Below are 17,948 nucleotides of genomic sequence, written 5' to 3' on the forward strand. Positions count from 1 at the left end.
ATGGTTTCTGGGCTTGGGAGTAGGAATTAAGTGTAACCTGAACAGGAGTAGGCCTCGTGAACTGCCCTGGAGTCACTCTGTGCCCACCTCCATGCTCATCTCAGCTTGTCACCATAGCAACACACACACACACACACACACACACACACACACACACACTACATATGCAGGTACACCAACTCCAAAAGCACTGTTAGATAGGGGATTTTTTCCTCCAAAGACTGCCCAGGGAGACAGGCAAGAGTAATATGCATATCAGTCAACCCTAAAAATCCCCATCAAAACTCATTTCAAATGTATCTTGCCAAGGCAAGAATAGCATAGAGGCTAGAAGAGCAGGTCAGGAGCCAAGCTTCCTAGCTCTACCCCTTACTAGCTGAGTGACTTTAGACAGGTTGCTCAAACTCTCTATGCCTCAGTTTGCTCATCTGTAAAATGGGAATCAAGGTAGTACTTAATATATAAAGTTACTGAGGAGATGAAATTAGTTCAAGCACATGACCCCTGTGAACTCTATCAGCTACACAGTAAACACTCAACGCAATGCTTGGTCTACTTGAGACTAGTATGTGGCCATGATTCGATCCCAGACCCGCTGTAATCCCATGGGTCTATCACTCTGTTAAAAGCTCAGAGAAGAGACACATGTGGGCTAACATGAATAGGAGGAGAAAGGCCCTCTGGAGCAGGCTGGGAGATCTGAAGGATACACAGAATTCAGAGAGGCAAAGGGGGCACAAGAGCACTCCAGCTGGAATGAAGCAGACAGCAGGGAATGACAAAGGAATTTGTGGGAGAAGACAGAACTCCTCGACTAAAGAATACGGTATTTTAGGGAATAAAGGGAAATAATATAAGACAAGGAAGCAGAGATCTTGAGAGTCAGTCAGAAGTGCTGACTGGACAGATGGAAATAGCTGTGGTCTTCTGAGTGGAGGAGTGAAATGATCCCAGTGGGGTCTTAGGAAGAAGACTGTCCTGGGTAGGAAGGAGCTCGGGACTATTTGCACCACACACTAAAGAAGGGCCGGAAGGAGAACGAGGCCAGGACACTGAAAGTGAGCACACAGAAGATGAGAGGCTCTGAAAGATGTTTGTGGAATGGTACAGCTTGCTACCAGACTGGAGAGGGAGAGAGACTGAGGGAAGAATCCAATACAACTCCAATATTAGGCTGGTGAAGAATGGAGCCAATTCAGAAATACATACCAAAATGACTTGGAAAGTACGAAATGTTCCAAATAATGCTGACGACACATTTACTCAGACCACATGACCTCTTCTCTGAAGTTGTTTCTTTAATTCTATACTGAATCTCCGCTTTTTATCAATGAGTGATGGAAATGAGGTAAGCACATTAATAATTAAAGAAGCCAGCTTCCTGCTATGTACTTTGAATCAGCGCCTTTCTCAGTGATTTTACACAGGAGTCCTATTTTTGGAATATACTGGGAAACTGGGAATTTGTCTATTATTTACCATCAGCAATCTAGCATGAAATGTACTGTGGGGTCTTTGAGCTGAAACGGTTCCTTCATGGCCAATCCACAGTTATGCTATAGTCACTTGCATGCCTGCAGCATTCAAAGTATACAATTTTGGTTTTGGGAAATTGATTTTGATGAAGAGAGCTTATTGGAAATGTATGTAATTTTTAAAATCTACTCATTATATACACAAAATACTGCTTAATAATGATCAAATAAATGGATGATGGATGGTAGATGATTTTTTTAAATTAAAAGATAAAACAATCTTTATAAAGATAGATTATATAGGAGCCATATTTATAAGAGAAATAACTTTTCAGGAAGCAGCAACTTTCTGAGAACCTCATAAGTGTTTTGTTCCCTGTTATAAAATGGCAGACTGGTCAAGATCAATTTATATTCTCCCAACAAACGTTTACCACCATTTATTGGTTGTGCCAGGCATTCGGGATAAGCATGCCCCTTCCCTCAGGAGCTTTTCTTCTACTGGAGGAGGCAGACAAGAAAATAAATAAAATACAAGCTAATGCATGAATAATAGTACTTTAGACAAAGTACACAAACAGATCAGAAGAGAAAGTAGCTTTCTCCTACCATTGTTCCAAGAGATAAAAAGAAATGGATCATAAACAATCAGCTATTGTAAAACCCATTTCAGGAATTTGAAAAGAATCACAAGTATGTTTTGTTTTTTAATCTTGTAAGAAACAGATAGTCATGAAAACAGAAGGAAGGCATGGGAAAAGGAGCAATCAGTAAGCAGCCTCTGAAATATATTTCCAAACAATTATATTAAAGATTAAGAAAGTCGCATCTCTCTAACAATCAACATTACTTTCTAATGGGTTGTTTTCATTTTTCTATTCATCCAGATTAAACCAAAGCACACATTAAATACAAGAGGATTTATTTTCCTGAGTTCTGCCACAGTGAAACCAATCTAATCAAAAATAAAATGGGGAATGAGCTCACTGAATAAATCAGAAGGAAGAATTAAAGAAGCTAACCGATATTTTGGAGGCTTATTAAAAAATAAATTGAACTTTCATTATAGAAATTGACTTACATGTATGATACACTTAAGAACCTACTTCAGAACATTTCCTTAAAGTTAGATTATTAACCAAAAAATATTGCATTTCAATATATTTTGTTGTATTTCCCAAATGCAAGAGATAGAGTAATGGACATAAGCAAGAGTGAGTGTCCAGAAAAAAAAGGAAAAAATGCTAAAGAATCTGTGAGTCTGCTGATACATGCTTTCCAGATTTGAAACTTAAATAAAAAGTTCTGTGAAATACTTTAAATCATGTCCCCTAAAGTAATTAAATGATTATCAGTGTACTTTTGATATTTGAAGAAAAGCAAAATTAAACTGGATAGTAGACATAGCCCTCTAAAGATCTACAATTTGTAAGTTACTTTACTCCCTTGATAAACAGCCTTTAAGTATAGATAAACTTAGTAACAGGGGAAAAACTAAGCTGTTATCAAAGACAGCTGTGCCTATGACATGTTTTTTTTAATAATATTTTTTATTATATTATGTTAGTCACCATACAGTACATCCCTAGTTTTTGATGTAAAGTTCCATGATTCATTACTTACGTATAACACATGTAACCCTGAAATGAGCAGAGGTGGGAAGTGTGGAATAGAGTCAGATCACGTTGCCTCTTAGAGCTGCAAAGCAAGGAAAGAGGACATATTGATCCTTCTCCTATTCACTTGAGGTAGCGAGCCTTCCAGGGAGAGTCACCATGCTCATGCTTAACTGAGCATGATCAGACAACACATGGAAAAAGAGATTCTGTTCTAGGCACCCTGCTTGTAAACAGAGACGGTAAAGGAACTCAAAAACCTGCTGTCTGAAGAACAGTGGGATGAAATGTAAACTGAATAGATTCCATGAAACCCCAAGGAACAAGACAAGGACAGTGGATGGAAGTTATGTATACATATTCTATCAGCCCAATGTGTCTAAAGACGTGTGAGAGAACATTAGGAGTAATGAATTCCCTGTTGTGAAAGGTGTTCACAGCTCTGATAAGGATGAGACAGAATGTACCCAAACTCGGAACAGAAAAATTAAATGGATCACTTTCTAGGACCACTTTCACCCTGATTATAAGAAATAGAAGCCACAATCACTGTCTTTGGGGGACTTAAAAGTCATTCAGTGACATACAATAGGTGCCTCTGAAAAAGTGGTGGGAATACCATATCCACTAGGGTCCAGGAGGAAAGCGACCACAGGGTACCACAACTTGGGTAATATGAGGAGACATTAATAAGGAGACTGTTTCTAAAAGTGTGGGCAATTTAAGGGGGTAACACAATGTCCTGGGGCCAGCAACAACAGAAGGGACAAGGCCATCCTTCATTTCCTCTAGACCTTAAAAGGATGAGAGGAGGAAGCAGTTACCAGAGCTGGGAGAGAGAGAGCAAGGTGGGGAAAGGACCACCTGACAAGAGCTGTAACTTTTCACTCTACAGGATCACTGTTAGGACTGTGGAGGGAGCAGGGGCTGGTATGAACCTGCAGGACAGAGAAGTGGAGAAATCTGGAGGACCAAAGGAGAATATCTAGCACAAATGCTAGCCAGGCACACAAAACAGGGCAGACAAGAAAAGACATAGCCTGGGTAAGAGGTTGGAATATATTCTCTTTCTCAGGTCCCTTCTAAAGGGTATAGTATGCATTTTTATTGGTGGACACTCATAGACCTATTGTTCTTTACCATCATGTATCACTGGCTCTTTTTCTTTATTCAAGCATCCCCCTGGATTTGTTCTCTGAACTAAGCACTCAACTGCAACATATATGCTATACCCAAAATCGTAGTACCATAGAATACATGTTATAGAGCCTGAAAATCTGAATACAGAACCATCTACCCAAATTAGGCAATTTTCCATCAGATAGCCGTGCTACTCATTCCTTTATTCAACAGATATGTTTAATTATCTCCTACCTGTCAGGCACTGTGCTAGACACAGAGACACAACAGTCAACAAGACAAGTCCTTTGCTGCCTTCACAGAGCGTTGAGTTGACAATCACTCTAATCTGTAACACCCCTCGTCAGTCAAAGAATCTCAGAAGTGCTGTAGATTAGAGGTTGGCCAACAATGGCCCAGGCCGAATCTGGGGGGTCTTGTTTAGATAACCAGCCACAGCCATTCTCTTATATATTGTCTACTGCTGCCCGAGTGCTACAGCTTCGGAGTTGTGTCACTGCCACAGAAACAGCACGGCCCTGAAAAGTCTGAAATATTTACTATCTGGCCTTGTACAGAAAAAGTTTGCCAACAGTTGCTCTAAATAAAACCTAACGCTTTAAAGATGTAAATGTAAGGACCCATATTGTCACTCATAAAACATCTCTGAATGTTTTATGTACAAACCAAATCATGAGAGGGTCGGCTTCCTGCAGGGTTGTATTTCTACTAAGTTTTGTTTTTGTTGTATTTTTTTCTTCTTTCATTGTGAAAAAAAGGTATCACGTGGCTAATGTCTTCTATCGACACATTGTCTTACATTATATCTAGTCTTTTGACTGATCAGAGTTTTTCCACATCATAGAAGGTCCATTTTTACAAAAGATCCTTTTCTCTGAATAATACCAAACAAATTTTGACAGGGGTGACTTTAGGCTCTCTTTTAAACTGAACAATAAAATTGATTGTAAAAGCACTTAGCTAACACTCAAATGCTATATAAATGCAAAATCATAGCAGCAATAGTACCTTCACTTCCCTACAGACAGAAACATGAGTGGATGCTTTTTCCCAAATCACTTGTCCCAGAAAACATTAAAATTTTAAGTGAAAGAAAATAAAACCTAGCTTTCATTGGCTGTTAACAAAAATTCCTAATAAGAAGTAACAGGATCTGTGCTGGTTGTGGAGAGGCTAAGTCAGTGGTGGCTGTGGCTGCCTATCGATTTGCCATTCCCAAAACCCTTCTCTTTCCCTAATGGTAATCAGTGTAGCATAAATAAAATTAAGTGGACACTTAGTTCATATTTAATCACTACAATGCAGCAAAAACTGGATTGAGAAAGATCCTTGCAAAATCTTGGTTCCTGAAAGTTTTGCTACCCCACCAACCCACCAATAAAATACACAACAAGTGCTCGAGAGAGGGGAGACCCAGCCCAACAGTGAACAGAGAACCAAGAATGAGATAGTAACAGACAGGCAGCATGGGGAAGGGAAGGCTGACTCAGCAACCAGAGAGATCTCTTCATACCAGCTTAGCCATTCTATCCTTGAAAATGCCTTCCTTCGACCATGTCAACTCCCTCTAATATATACACCTTTAACATCCCATACTCTTGCTTCACGTCAGTTACCCCAACTGCAACTGGATAATTCCTTCTTTAATAAGTTGTTTGATGTCTATGTCCCTCAGTGACAAGCAAGCTCCACTGAACTCATTATCTGTCTGCTTAGAGCAGGAATCCCTACAGCTAACACATGATGAGTACTGAAAAAATATCGGGTGACTGACCTAATGAATGAATGGATAGGTAAGCAAGCTGGATTCTAGATACTCTGCAAGCATATAAGAAAGCTCTGGTTTTTCGGTGATATGTTCCTCAAAAGAAAAAAAAAATGGCCAACATCTTCCTGTGCTTATATACCATATACAATATTCTAAGAATATGCACTAATTGCATACCAACACTTATCTTCTCTACCAACTATCTCTCTGCTCCTACAACCTCTTCTTCTGTGCTGACTTTTATCTCTCAACAAACAACCATGCTCAAGTTGCTCCCAGCTTTAAAAAAGACAAAAAAAAAAAAAAAACCCTCTCTAATCACTCCCACTCAACCTAGCTGTTCTTACCAAGGTCATAAGTGACATCATAACTGCCAAACCTTATGTCTATTTGCAAATTCTCATTCCATTTCTCTGCAGCATCAGACCACTAATATGACCCTAATGGCCATTCCTCTATTCTTGAAACACTTTGCTCTCTGACTTTAGGGCAGTACTCCCCCAATTATCCTTCTATACAATTCCCTGTCAATTCTATAACCGAATCTAAAGAGGTGTCTATTTTCTCCTCAAACCATTAATACCTCTTGTCTTTATTACCGCATCAACCTTCTGACTGATCTCTTCACACCTTCCAATCCATTCTTCACAGTGCAGTCATACACTTCCCTCAATAAAGCTCCAAAATGACCAGGCCGAATTTAACTGGCTCTATTAAAATGTGACTCTTAACCTCCAACTTCAAGTAGCTTTTTCAAGTAGTTTAATGTATATGTGACATACACATGTCCCATGAAAGAACTAAAATATTCTCTCTGACCTTCACCACAATATCCACTGGACTCCTAACATCTTTATATATGCTAAAACATATTTAAGATAGCATTTTCTAAGTTTTAACAAAGCCTCCAAAATACTGGTTTGGGAAAGCTGGTTCCAAACACTGGTATTCCCTCCATCATTCATGAAAAAATGTCATCCAGATTATGCATGTTCCAGATTATACATGTTCCCAATTACACATGCTCTTTATCACACTTGATCTAAAACTCTTCTAAAGCAGTAAGTCTTCCAAAATAAAAACAAGTAGAATAGTGGATAGCAACTAACAAATCTTGGCCAAGCAACTGAATCTCATTGCAGCCACATGATACATTATAAATTCTCTGGATTTTAAATAGGAAAAAGGCAATACAAACAAGCCCAAGAAAGTGATCAGTGTGTGTGTAATTAATTCAACAAAAACATTGCTATTGAAAAATATATCCTGCTCATGAACAGTCCGTGTTATGTCTTTTTTCGACACTATAAGCATTTTATGAATACTAAACAACAATACATTTCTTTATAATCTACAGATCCCGATGGAATTCAACTGTAAAAACATGTTTCCGCAATTCCAGACTACGAAGCTACTCGAGGCCTTTCATAATTCAGTCCAAGCTACTTCTCCCGTCTTATTTCCTGCCACTTCAAACACTCTAGACACACTAAAACATTCTGTTTTCTCCCATGCATGCCTGGCTTCTTGCCTTTCCTCTTACTAAACCCTTCATCTCTAATGAATTCCCAACTTCTTCCCCTATTTTCCAAATACCTGGTACCTCGCCCACCTCCATGAAGCTTCTCTACCCCACAGCATTTTGTCTGATCCTTCTATTGCAATTTCACCCTTTCCTCTGAATGTTTCTTGGGCACTTATAGATCCATCCCTAGCACAAGCCTGTGAGGTCCTTGAGTGAGGAAGTCATGTGTGTCCCATCTTTGACACCGACAGCACTTTATACTGTTCCTCCAATACAGTAGGTGATCATTTAAAGATCTACTCAATGAGCGGATTTCCCAACCCTACCAATGATTTCAAACCACAGGTCTCGCCTTCTCCTCGAAGCCTCAGGAACCATTTTGGTGGTCAAGCTAGGCTTAAATATGCCCAGAGGCGTGGAGCACACCACAGACACCCACAAATTTGTGCGCCAGTGCTCCGGTAACCCCGGAAGCTCCAGTGCAGGCGCGATCGACGTAATTAAGTGAAGGGGAACCTCAACAGTGTGTGGAACTAGACAGGGCGGTGCGAGTGGCATGAATGTAGGTCCAACCCCTGGGCCACAGGGAATGCACCGCCAGGCCACCTGCGCAGAGGGCGAGGCCCGCGAGGCTGGACAGGGGAGGCTTGCGGGGCGCTTCCCCACCTACCTTCGGGGCTCCTGCAGAGGAGGGAGGGCGCCGTCCGCGGGCAGCCAGTGCAGGCGGGAAGGGAAGAGCTGGGGCTGGGGCCGGGCCGTGGAAGCCCGAGTACCTCCCCACGCGGCCAGGCCCCGGACCCGGAGCCTGGAACGTTTGCCCAGCTCGCCTAGCCTTCTACCCTCGGGGGAAGTAGGCAGGGGCGGGGCCAGAGCCCACAAGCCCCAGAAGGCCCCGCGGCCCGCTCGGCCCGACGTCGTGTCGGCCGGCCATTCCGCAGAGCGGGCTGCGGACCCCGGGGAGCGAATGGGAGCGCACTCACCCCGAGCGGGCTCGGCCCGGCGTCGCCGAGTTCTTCCAGGAGGGCTCAGCGGAGGAAAAGGAAACGCCGCGTCGCTTTCCGAAGGCGTGCGCCCCCTCGGGTTTGCCGGTCGGAAAGTGAAATGGAGAACTTGATGAAGAAGAAATCCTCGCAGGGACTCGTTGTGGAAAGAGAGGCATTGATTCCATTGGGGGAGGGGAGAACTCCGAGAAGTGAGGAAAAGATGAGTTCTAAAACAATTGTTCTTTTTCCAAAGGTGAAATTAAATTTCTCTGTCTTACAAGAAGTTATGATTGTTATAGAGTGAATTTGCTCACTTTTTACCTTTCACGTTGTATTTTTAATCTATATTCTCAAGTCATGTATGACTTGCCTCGTTCTAAAATTCTTCCGTATTTTAGAATCCCAATGGACTCTAAGCATCCTGAGGACACGTTCTTTGTAGTCCTCTTTAGTATTACACACAGCGCGTGGTTGCTATTGGATAGAAGTTTCAACATACATTTATAGAATCCATTATCGATCATTTCTACGTGGAGGTCTGTTCAGTTTATTCTACTAAATGGATGAACCTTCTTTATTAAGACATCCATTTGCATGCAGTCAGTTATTGTACATTTCTTTAAAGCATCACTGCTCTAACCATCTGCCCATCTGCTATTGGGTCGAAGTTTCAACGTACATTTCTAGAATCCATTATCGATCATATCTACGTGGAGGTCTGTTCAGTTTATTTTACTAAATGGATGAACCTTCTTTATTAAGACATCATTTGCATGCAGTTATTGTACATTTCTTTAGAGCATCACTGCTCTAACCATCTGCCTGTTAGAGTCAATGATGTTCAGTCTACTGTAATTTGTTTAATATATCAGTCTTCATTAATCCTGCAGAGGTAAATTTCAGGTAAGCCCACACTGAATTATCTTGAACTCCAAATTAATGAACACTAGATTAATGGTTTACTGTATTTGCAGTTCTTATTTGAGAAATGTAAAATCCAATCATAGGTCATCTATCACAGAGATAATCAAGAGTCAGATTGGGGAAATGTTGCAAAGTTGCGTTGTGTACTGCATGTGAAATGCACTTCAGTTCCACTCATTCATTCATTATGCAAATTGGATCGAACTCTTATCTTGTGCCAGGTACTGAGTGAGGCATGATTATTGCCCTTTACAAGTGTAGTCTGGTAATTAAAACAAATGGGTAAACAAACTATCAAAATATAGTGCAATCACTGAAATCCTATTGGAAAACAGCAGTCAGTTTTAAAAAATTGTATCCTTTCTCATTAAGCCATACATAGATATTTATTAACCTGAGTATATTTACAATTTTCTTTGAGCTTCTGTAGGTGGAATGGTTACAGATTTTATTAAAGTGTATAATGGAAAATAACTTTCATGAAAATTGTACAAGTTTTCATACTAGTTTTTGTGTTACTCATCCCTAGTGGGTATATATAAAAAGTAATCAGTACATGTTTGTTGAATAAAGAAATAGATGGGTTCCCAGTATCTTAAAACATTTAATTTGTGCCTTTTGAAACTACTTTTCTAAAAATGTTGAGATTCAGCTATGTGTGCCATGGCCCAAACAACTTTTCTAAAAGAGTTAATAAAGAAGGGTAAGGTGAAAATGTGCAAAGATGCACCTAAGCTCTCTTATCGCTTCCTTTTGTTCACTGCATGTAAATGCAGAATATTTGAAGGAGGCTTGAGTAAAGAGGCAGAACAGAATATCTTAAAAAATTATGTTTCTCTCGTGTAACAGTTTCCCCCCCCCCCAATGGAGCAAATTCATTAAGTGCCAATCCATATAGAGCAGAGGAAATATTATGGTAACTATGTAGAAATGCATAAAAGAAAATGGTTTACCTCTGTGCAAAATATAAAACCTTAGATGGAGAATACTAAGTTGTTATTAGCTAGTTTAATGTTAACCTGAAATAAGTAAAATGGATAAAGTGAATGCAAAAAATGTAATCAACAGGGGTGCCTGGGTGGCATAGTCAGTTGAGCCATGGACTCTTGGTTTCAGCTCAGGTCCTGAGATCCAGCCCCTTGTCAGGCTCCACACTCAATGCAGAATCTATTCAAGTTTCTCTCTCCCTCTCCTCTGCCACTCTCTCACCCGCCCCCATGCTTGCTGTCTATCTCTCTTTCTAAAATAAATGAATAAAGCCTTTAAAAAATGTCATCACTTATTTATGGAACATAAGAAATAGGAAGATCGGTAGGAGAAGGAAGGGAAGAATGAAGGGGGGGCAAACAGAAGGGGGAATGAACCATGAGAGACTGTGGACTCTGGGAAACAAACTGAGGGCTTCAGGGGGGAGGGGGGTGGGGGATTGGGATAGGCCAGTGATGGGTATTAAGGAGGGCACTTATTGCATGGTGCACTGGGTGTTATACACAAATAATGAATCATGGAACATTGCATCAAAAACTGGGGATGTACTGTATGGTGACTAATATAACAAAATAAAAATTATCTAAAAAATAAACAAATAATTTGATATATACTATAAAAATGTAATCAGGAAAACTATTAATTTTAAACAGCTACTTTAATCATAAAGAGCAAAATATCTAAAAATTTAAAATAAGAATGTAAGGAGGTCACATTTTGCATGGAGCACTGGGTGTTATATGCAAACAATGAATCATGTAACACTACATCAAAAACTAACGATGTACCATATGGTGACTAACATATCATAATAATAAAAAAAAAGAATGTAAAGTATATTTTTAAAAAGCCTACTGTTAGAAAATGTTATTGTTAGGTAAGTAATTTGCATTATTTTATAATATAAAATTATGGAAACAGTAGTAAGCCTTTCTATCAAGAAGCAGAAACTTCAATAATCCCTAGGCCAGCACCCATTTACACAGGAGAAAATAATTAGCTCTGTGTTCAATTCAGTAGTCCAAGGAACATTTATCATGTTAGGTACCAAGTATAAAAAAGTTCTTGTCCTCAATGATCTTGCTGTCTACTAAGGGAGCCAAATTTTACCATTAAGATAATACAACTAGCAAATTGAACATCCCCACTACGCCAGGTAATCACGGGCTACCTCATTGAATTAATCCTCACAAAATCCTTATGGGCCAAGTACTGTTTTCCTTATTTTACAATGAGGAAACTAAAATTTAAATTGGTTATTCATCCAAGGACGTTCAGCTTGTACATGGGGTAGCGAGGACTCCTACACCACCCTTACTCCAAAGTGAGTAAACTTAATCCTTCCACTCTAGCACAACCAGGAAGCCAGCCAGGTCCCTCTTTAGCTGCTGCCTTTAATTCTAGTCCTTATTCAGAGCATTCCATCCACTAATGTCTTAACATTCTCAGTGGTATCTGGGACACTAATTCTATAAGTCTTTTTTGTGTCTTTAACTCTTCATCAGACTTTTTGGAGCCAGGTCTCTTGGTTAGACTTCTACCTGATAACTTTAACACCTGCTTTAATTTCATATCTATATTTGTCACCACTCACTATTCTATGGCCCATATTTTTCTCAAATTGATCTAATACTCTAACATAATTTTCAGCAGATTATGATCTCATGGTCATTAGAATTAACATTATACTACAGATTCCTGCCTATCATTATCATCAATAATTCAAGTACTATTAACACAAAATTAGTAATTTATACTGTTATTTATATAATTATTAGCATAGTCCAGATAACATCTTATAGCGTTTCCCAACCTTTGTCAAAATGGTTGGTATCTGTGGTTTAATGGTTTAAAACACATCAAATTCATGAAAAAAAATAAGCAGTATGTGTTTTTAAAGTACTTAATTTTGTATTTTAAAGTCTAGAATTGTAGAAAAGTTGGAAAGATAAAGAATATGACTGAGGAAAAGAAGCTTTTACCACTATGAATTACATCTCTTTAACATACGTAAAATCACATACTGTAAAAATAATTATTTCCCAAATTAAAATATGTCGCTTTACTTAAAAACTCGTATTCAAGAAGAATTTAAAAAGCATTTTACAGGAAATTTATATTTTGAATTCACAGAGAATGTTAGGCTTTTAGAAGAAATATGCCCCCCAAAAATCTGCGTGTAAAGTGAATACTTTTTCATATGAATATTGATTCCTAATTTATGTGATTGTAAACTCAGTTTTTAGCATTTTTTGTTTTCTCAAAGCAGTACATTAGTGAATTTCGGTTTTTTTCTTTTTTATTGAAAGGGTTCACAGTTTTACCATCTGAATGATCAAAGATATAAATAACAAACTGGACTAATCTACCAGAATTATAAACACCACAGAAGATATTTTAGGTCTATTAGGGAAAAAATGGTGCTCTACGAAAATATGAGGTGAAAAAGAAGCTTGGGCTAATCCTGGAAATCATTAAGGCATGTTACCAATTTGGAAAAGGGGTGTTAGAGGCACATCTAAGAAAGCCTTCTGTGGAAATGAAAGAAAGCTTACAGAAGCACTGACCGCTCTGTTACCGTTGGATTTACTGGGACTTACTGAGAGGCCAGATGACACATGCTAGCAAAGAAAGTTAAGGCAAAATAAGTGCTATGAAAAAGATGCACATTAAAGCATTAATTTTAAATGAGCAAAATATAAGAATTAGGCAGAAATATTCAAAATTGAATGGTGGTAAGTTCAGCCATTAAAAATGCAAAGGTGATTTAATAATGGGAAAAATTTAAAGTGACAATCTTTTGGTCTTATTTAATAATACAAATATTAATCTGTGTGAAACAATTCAGATAAAATGTTAAAGAAAGGACCATTAAGATTATTTGAAAAAAAAAGGAAAACGTATGTTCTGGCGGAAAAAAAAGCAGAGTAGTGGCGAATCTCCTAGAGGAAGAGTGTGGAACTGATTACAGACATACAAACTGCCTAAGGAGTCAGGAAGATAGATATTAAAAACACTGAGAAAAAGCCCATATCTCATGTTGTTTTATCTAGCAATGCATCTGTTTTATCTTCGGTCAAGATGAATTTGTCTTTTTTTTTTTTTTTTTTTTTTTTTTTTACACATTGATAGAAGGCTCCGAACTGAGACTACCTGGTTTGGTTCACTAGTTTGCCTCTTAGTAGCAAGTGACCCAGGATAAATTTTCTTGGCTTTTAAGATCCCAGTTTCTTAATCCATAAAATGGAGATGATGATAATTGTACTTATATTAAATGATATAATTCTTACATAGCACCTCAGCTCCTAGCACACTGGCACACACTGTTTTAAGTAAATATTAGCTATTGTTAGCACTTCAATTTCTACCTTCCTTGCATAGTGATTTTTTTAGCAGCTCCAAATATAAAAATAGATGACTGTAATTCATATTGCAGTGTTTTCTCTGCTAATTAGCAAATGAGTACAGTTAACTGCTATCCATAAGAAAATCCTCAACTCCTTTTTTCTTTTTTTTTTTTTTTTGAAGATTTTATTTATTTATTTGACAGAGAGAGAGATAGCCAGTGAGAGAGGGAACACAAGCAGAGGGAGTGGGAGAGGAAGAAGCAGGCTCCCAGTGGAGCAGGGAGCCAGATGCGGGGTTCAATCCCAGGACTCTGGGATCATGCCCTGAGCCAAAAGCAGATGCTTAATGACTGAGCCACACAGGCGCCCCAGTCCTCAATTCCTTTTATCCTCAGTAGCAAGAATTCCTAAGTAAATATGGATCTCCCAAAAGAACACAATTTTTCCATTAAACTTTTCCCAACCATTTGCCTATGCATTGTGCCTCCAAAATCACAGAAAATCATTGCCTTTGAACACATCTCTTCCAAATAACATTTATTATAGTAAGGTGAAGTAAAAATTGAAAAACATCACAACCACCCCAAATAAACTTCTTTCTTGTGTCCTCAAAATATGAATTTTAAAGAGCTCTCTTTAGATTATCTAAAATCCAGTTTTTATTCAGAGAGAAGTTTGGATAACAAGCAGTATCAAGTTTTTATACGACATATAACCCAAGAGAAGAGGAAGAAAAGAATCTACATAGTTATTATGTATTGAAAACAAATTATAAATATTATTTTCTGCTTCATGGTCTGTTTGTTAAGTATTTATTTGGGTACAAACTTCAACCAAGGCTGTTCAAGCTGCAAATGTGAAATAGGAATACAATCACAACAACATCTATTGTTTATTGATGCCTTACTCTTCGCTAAGGACCTCACATGCCTCTTCTCAATAACTCTATGAAATAGGTATTCTTATTTTATTTGCCTTCCATTAACAAATCATAGAAGTTAAGTAGCATATCCGAAGTCACCTAGGCATTTTAAGTATCAAAACTGAGGACCCAACCCATATCTGACACCCCTTTACCTCTCTGAGTCGATACTTTCTGGCTTTGGGTTTATTTCTTCCAGTGGAAGCAAATGCCCCTCCACCTCCCCACCCTCAACACGCACACACACACACACACACACACACACACACTCACACACACATTCACACCCTGAGATTAGGTGACTTTTGAAACTAACTGTACCCTAAAACCATATCCCTATATATTCTAGTAGTTGGCCGACATTCATTTATATACCCTCTTCCAAATGATCTTATGTAAAGACTTATTCATTTGATTCTAGTGGTATCTCTTTAGTATAGTGGAAGGAATTTGCATCACAAATGGCAACAGATGTTTTCTTCATTTACATTATACAAAGCAATAAACATATGTTGCTCTGGTTGCTAACTTGGAGCCAGAAACATGCAGTTTCTATTTTCACTGTTGAAGAGTCTGTGATATCCTGGAAAAGACATTGAATTTAAAGTCAGAGCACCTGGGATTCTATCTATATTCTACCATTTATTGCACTGTGACCCTGGGAAAATCACTTTACCTCTCTGTAAAATAAAGGATTTGGGCAAGATGACCTCAGAAATTTCTCTCTGCCCTTAAATTCTGATTGCGCCTCACACCATATTACTAATTTTCAATCTGCTTCAAATTTCTGAAGTTGTCTCTTTATCCTTCTGCATAGCCTCTACATTTCCCACTATTTTTCTAGGAAAAAAATTTCCACATTCCCTGTTTAAAAAGAAAAAGTCACATGTGACCTTATTATAAGAAATATTGATTAAATACATAATGTAAAATGTGAATAGAATTTAAGAATTAATTTATTACTGATCTTCAAGCTGTATTCAGTTCTTGGTGACCCGTACTAGAAAACTGAACACCTATGAGGTACCATGCAAAACACTGGGCAAACAATGAAGAAACTGCCATTGAGGAACTTACAGTCTCTTGGGGAACACAGTTAACGAGCATCACAGCGTAGCATGTGTTTAGTGGGGTCAAGACTGGGTGCCGTGGAAAGCATGAGAATGGACACCAGGCTTAGTTGGGGGTAGAGAGTGATGAGTGGCTTTTTAGAAGTGACAATGTCAAAATGAATGCTGATAATACAAGTAAAGTTATGCCAAGGGAAGATAAACAGGGGAGAAAGTGGAAGAAAGTACCCAGGCCTCATGGGGTCTGATGTACCTGATTTTGTGTCAAAGTGTATCTACCGGTACTTTTAAATTGCTATCTCTTTGAAACAAACCAAAAAAGCCCCCACACTTTCCAATTCATATCCCTGATATATGTTACTAAAATAAACTGAGCTATGCTGGTAGATTAATAACATCTGAATGTTCATTTTCTTACTTACTAGTTAGTACCCTGCTAGAAAAGTTGTTGCCACTTATTTATTGTGAAAAGATCTTTGGGCACTTGTATGCTCATCAGAAATTATAGTATTCTTATTTATTCTAATTCTTACCTGTCCTTTCAAGATGTTCTCCTTAGGCTGAAAATCAGTAGCTTTTGTTCATGAATAATAATTCATTTTAAGAGTTAAAACTGAAGGTCTGATACTGTATCTTGAGATAACTAAAGCTCTTTGTCCTCAATGATTTCACTATTTGATTATCTTTTAGAAATGCTACCCTATTGAGGATTGCTTTTTATGCTATCTAATGCCTCATCCAGATAAACAAATTTTAAAATCCCAGCTGGAGGTGAGTGTTTGCCTTCATGGCAAACTCATCAGAAGCTTATTGTCTTCATCCTTTTCTTGCTCTTGCTTTTAAATCCATCCTCAAGCAAATTCTCTCCTTTTGTTTGTTTTTCGATTTGATAGGGCATATTAATGGGACAGATGCAGCAACAATGTGAAAACGGATTTGAAAGAGATAAAGCTTCATTTATACATTGTTCCTGTCCTAACACTTCATAGAGTTACTAAGTCTCCGTGCATTATTAAAAGAAGGCTCTGACATCCACAATGATCTTTTCCAGTTCTGAGTGGCATGGTGTATTGGCCTGTGCACAGCTTTACTTCAGCATCTCTATAGAGGAGAGGAGTAAGAAACAGAAAAATGTTCATGGAAATATTTATGCATGTGTTTTAGACTTAAGGAGTAAGAATATTCTGGAAACTACTTTTAAAATCAAATCTGTGCAAGTATTAATATTTTAATGTGTTGCTCCAAATAGGTGTTCTTGTCTTTTAAAACATCTAATTTCCATTTGAAATATTTTGATGAAGTAAATGTAGTGAGTCCTGATAAAAAGTAAGAAAGTCACTCAGGTTTTTTATAAACAATAATAAGAAATAGGAGTGGAGGTTGAAGAGGCTGGTAAGCTGTGATATTAAGAACTAGTTTATTCTTTTGTTGATTATATTAACTCTTGTCCAGATGTCTTTAGAATATGAGTAATAAGACAGACATGCTTTGTAAGAGCGTTAAGGGAAGTATGGAAAACCCTTTTTGAAATCCATCCTGCTTTAAGCTCGAGGCACATATATCTTCCACCCAATGAATTACCTGCTCCCCTCACCCCCAACTGAGCTAAGAGTTTCAAAGGTACTAAAAGCCTTCAGCATTGCAGTAAACCTGCAAATTCTAGAGTCAGACAACTTAACACAAATGTCAGCTTTGCCACTCACTGGCTATGCCATCTTGGAAAACTTAACCTCTCGAAGTCTTTTCATATCTATAAAATGAAGTGCCTATAGTGTTATTGTGAAAGTTATGAGAATAATTCACTTGAAGCAATAGCAAAGAGTCTAGCACACAGAATATGTCCAACATATTAACTACCATTAACAAATAAGTAAGACATATTAATATCCCTACTACTCTCAAGACTCCTACAGAACAATTGTGATGCTTGTCCATTAGAGCAATCAGTAGTAAGTGAATATGTCTGGGTGAATGTATGTATATTAGTGGGGAAAGTAGGTAGTATCGTCCTAATTTTAGACTCCATGATTCTGTTTTCAACATTTTTTTTTCTGGGCAATACATTGGATTGTGGTTTTTGTTTACCACGTCCACAAGCTCAACTTATTTTAGAAGTTTGGATTTGAAATATTATTTCTAAATTTAGGACAGAACAATGGCATAGAAAATTAGGCACAAGCGTTTTGTACTT

This window comes from Ursus americanus, chromosome 29 (genome assembly GCF_024610735.1).
Source record: "Ursus americanus isolate L20-20 chromosome 29, mUrsAme1.1.p, whole genome shotgun sequence".
NCBI lineage: Eukaryota > Metazoa > Chordata > Mammalia > Carnivora > Ursidae > Ursus > Ursus americanus.